The following is a 5,000-nucleotide window of genomic DNA, read 5'->3' on the forward strand; positions in this document are numbered from 1 at the left end:
TTAGTTATGGATTTACATATCCCTCCTCTTATGAGAGTTTTCTTTATTTCAATTTAATGTATCCTGTATGTGTCTCATAGATGTTTCACATTCAACTGGAACGTTGAAGATATAGGAAAACTTGTTTTCATATTTCACAGCAATTTTTCTTATTCGCACATTTTACAATTTTCTAGGCCACATCCGTGAACCTTTGAAGAACAAGGAAATTGATTGTGGCGTTCGAGAGTGTGAAGGTAACGATTACATACAATCTTCATCCTCTTACATCATCCTCGTCAAGTTCTTCATCTTCATCATCAAGTAGCTCTTCTATGTCTTCTGACAACGAACTAGATTCGGATGATTCTGTAGCAGATAAGCATTATATTCCAGACTATGAAGAAGATACAGACAGTGCTGATGATGACCAGCCCTCTGAAAATATTACCGTTGGTGCAGAAGTTGAAGTAGCAACAGTCATGAATGAGTCTCCAAACGTTGGTGCAGAAGTTGCTGCAGTCCTGGACGAGAATCCAAACGCAATTGGAGAGATCGGTATTCACGAAAATGTGCCGATATTGGTTAGTCCATCCAAAAAGGATTAAAGAGAAAGGCGTGTCCTGAGAATTGTAGAAGGAATGTGCAAAAGCGACTACGCAATCAAGGAAAGCTTATGAAATGAAGTCAAAGTTTAATAAGGAGCGAGAAGAACGGAAAATGAAACCGGCGTGTGATGAAAAGTGCCGACTGAAATGTTCCAATAAATTTACGGAAGAAGAGAGAAATTGGATTTTCACTTCATACTGGAATCTAAGTGATATAACAAAGCAGCGTGAATTTATTCGAAATTCTATTCAGGAAGTTCAAACAAGGTACAGATACATCAGAGTGGGTGGTACCAGACAACAAAGAAGACTCAATAATGCATTCTATCTACTTAGAAATTGTAATAGAATTAGGGTGTGCAAGGTTTTTAAGAACACTCTTGACATAAACGATCGACCCATACGTACAGTTTTGGAAAAAGGACAAGGTAGCTGATGTAGTCATGGAAGAAGATCGAAGAGGAAAGCATGGCAATCATTGTACTGTCGATGAGCGGATCAGAGAGAAGATAACCAGCCATATTCAATCAATTCCTAGGTAGAAAGTCATTATACCCGAGCAAATACAACAAGGACCTTCATTGATGGAAGCAAATCGATTGCTGAAATTCACAGAGACTATGTTGCCAATTGCAAAGAAGAAGGTCTACCTTTTGGAAATTACACTCTCTTTCATCGCATTTTCACAAAAGAGCATAACATATCGTTCTTTACACCAAAAAAGGATCAGTGTGATACCTGCACATCCTATCATAATGCTGAAGAGATGGAGAAAGAACTGCTAAAGGAAAGCTATGAGAGTCATCAAAATGAGAAGGAACTATCAAGGAAGGAAAAGGCTATCGATAAAGCATCAGATTCTGTAGTGGCAGTGTACGACTTGCAGGCGGTCATGCAGCTCCCGAAAGGTGATGTAAGTGTGTTTTATTACAAATCAAAGTTGAACGTACTGAATTTTACGATCTATGACATCAAAACAAATAAATGCGACTGCTTTCTATGGGATGAGTCTAACGGTCATCGCGGAGTGAATGAGCTAGGAACTTGTGTGTTACAGTACATTAAAAGTATCACTGAATCAGGAAAGAAAGACATAATATTCTATTCCGACAATTGTGCTGGCCAGCAAAAGAACAAATTCATGCTAGCACTTTATTTGTATGCAGTAAAGGAATTGGATGTAAATTCTATTACTCATAAATATTTAGTTAAAGGTCACACACAGAACGAAGGGGATGCAGCTCATTCCCCTGATTGAAAAGCAAAACAAAAGACTCCTCAAAAGCGGGCCTATTTATGTCCCCTGAAACTTTTGCTACAGCTATTCGGACTGCAAAGAAACAAGGAGATCCTTTCAATGTCTTCCATTTAGGATTTGACGACTTCTATAACATAAAATCAATTGCTAATGACATTGGTCCCATGAACGTCAAGGATCTTAAGATAAGTGACATCAAAGTGCTGAAAGTCATCAAGGAATCACCGTCTACCGTTTTGTACAAGCATTCGTATGCAGATGAATTTAAAGGAATGCACAGTACTCAAGCAGTGCAATAAGTCAAAGGATTTCAGACTGCTCCGTGCTTCAAAGAAAAACCAGGGATACCACACAAGAAGAAAGTTGACCTAATGGAATTATGCAAGAAAATCTAATTCCGAAGCATCACCATCAATTCTATGAAGGTCTCTAATCTGTTGGTGAAGTGTCACACACTTTATAATGTGCTTTATGTTATTCAGGAAATAAGACGGAAAGCTTATTTCTATTACTACAAGATTTGCTTTATTTTGATATGCAGTACTGATTCTATAATAAGAAAAAAGTTTCACTCGACATTAAAAGTTAGGTTTCAATTAATAAAATTTGCATAGACATAGTACATTTTTATTTACGTATTTGTTTAGGAATATTTTGCCTTTTAGTGAAAAGGCTTCTTATTATAGTGAATGTACTTTATGATTTAATTCATAACTGTTTATTTTATTTCAGAGTATGGATGCCTGATAATAACAAAATTGGAATTTAATTTTGAGGTATCAAATGATTGCAATTACTTATATTACTTCTTTCTAATGATGTTTAGCGACATGATTCGCTAACTGTGATGCCATATTCATCTGTTCTATTCTGATAACCATAAATGATTGAAATAATATCTCTGTCAATTACTCCTATTTTTGTAGAAATATCGTCATAATTCTTCCTAGTACACGCTAAGGAGATCACATTTTGTGCAACAATGACATAAAACTGAATACTTTCGCAAAATTAACTATTGCATTGATACTATGAGCTCAATTTCGTGCACCTTCAGAAATATTATGAAGATGTGTTTTCTACGTTATATGAATTAAGCCAAAATGGCAGAAAGTCATTAGATATTTTTTATAAATTTTTAAATATTAAAATCATCTCTCCTGTAAAAGTGCCTTTTTTTGAGTTATGACGTTGTTCTCGCATATGAGCGATATATATATATATATATATATATATATATATATATATATATATATATATATATATATATATATATATATATATATATATATATAGTATCCCCCTTCAGTTTCTCACTTGTGAAGGAGGCGTCTCCTTATAGTTCATCTTGATATCATTGGTGGATAATGGGAAATGTCTAATCTCTCTCTCTCTCTCTCTCTCTCTCTCTCTCTCTCTCTCTCCCTTACGCTATATATACGACTTGTGTCTGTTGTGAGACCTCAAATTAGTAATTTTCGAAAGGAAATTTTCAAATATCTCGGAATATCTTTTAAAAAAAGAGAAGAAAAGTCTTTTGAAAAATGTCTTGTTTGATTTCGGAGGAAAACATTTAGTCAGGAGGGTATAAAACGAAGACCATCGAAGCTTAGTCAAGCATATAGTAGCAAACGCTTAAACCATATCTTCCTTCAACTGCAAAGGCGCCTTCGTGAACATGTTCCCGTCCCGGTTTGCAGATTTCCCGTGGAAGACCTTGTGCGGCGTCATCATTGTATTGGGACTGGTCTTTCTTCGTCGATGGCTGATACGTAGGATCTGTAGGATCGTTGACGAGATGATCCCAGATAGTCGCAGAAGGATCTTTAAGGAAAAAGGGCTCGGTAGGATCTCAAAAAAGAAGACCCAAAGTAGCCCCTGTAGGATCACTGAAGAGGATTCCCCGACTGTTTCACTTCCAGATAATACCTGTAATAGTCACATAATGCTGTATGAAATAATGAGATGGAACAGGCCTCGTAGGATCATTGAAGAGACATCATCGTTGACGCATCCAGAGTCTTCCGGAGTGACATCACAATCAGAACTGCTAGGAATCCCCGAAGTTAGCCCTGCAAACATGTTACGGCCCCTACAGATGGAGGCTCCCTGTGCACACTGCCAAAGGAGCGGAGTGATACTCAGGGAAAGACTCAACGTCAAAGCAGGGCACTCAAAATTAGGTGGAGTGGGCCCGTCTTTTCACCTGACCTGTACAGTGGGCGATAGCAGGCTACCCATCAAATTCCTGATTGATACAGGATGCACCAGCAGCGCCATCGACCTTAGGTTGGTCAAACGCCTCGGGCTCTTGGATAAGGTGGATCGAAGTAATCACATCTGGTATGAGGCCATGGGCGGACAAAAGAAACGCACGCACGGGACCATCAGCGTTCCCGTGAAGACCAAGTCAGGATTCTCCATCACTGAGAGCCTCATTGTGGCTGAGATGACGCTGAGTAGTCCGCTGATTGGGCTCGAGGTCTTGGCGGCCAACAACTGCTCCATCCTACTGGACGTAGATCTTCCGTGGCTCCTGGTGAGACGCAGGGACCAGTGTCCCTCACTCAAAGACCTGCGCTTCAGGGACTCCGCCGACGTGATGGCTAAATTCAACGGGCAGCAGCACAAATGCACTCTGGACACGGGCAGCATCAAGACGGTCATACCGAAGTACTTCGACTTTCAGCAGGTTCCACTCTCGGCATCAGCTTACTTCAACGTCGCCGCCGAGAAGCCTCTCCGAATTAGCAGGAAGGTCACAGACGTGGAGGTGGAGGTTGACGAGTGCGTTGGTCGCGTGACACCGCTGGTGCTGACTGAGGACCGCCCGATGATTGGGACGACTTTCTCCACAGCAAGAGGATTGACTTCTTCCACGGGAGAGCCTACGTGAAAAGCCCCCCTAGTGTGGGCCACAAAGGACCTACTCATAGATATAGATTCTAAATAAAATGTTTTCTACTCCACTTCTACTTCAGGAATAAGCCTAGGTCTATTTTGTTTGCATTATTTGAATTTTCTTTGAAAGGTTTTAAAATTTTGTTGCTTGTTTCCTTAAGTTGTTTAAATGCTAAATATATTATATGAATGTCGGAACTTCTTTGTTGATAATTAGTTAATAAACTATGGAATCATTCACTTTGTTTATTTAT

The sequence above is a fragment of the Macrobrachium rosenbergii genome, chromosome 48, assembly GCF_040412425.1.
Source record: "Macrobrachium rosenbergii isolate ZJJX-2024 chromosome 48, ASM4041242v1, whole genome shotgun sequence".
Lineage (NCBI taxonomy): Eukaryota > Metazoa > Arthropoda > Malacostraca > Decapoda > Palaemonidae > Macrobrachium > Macrobrachium rosenbergii.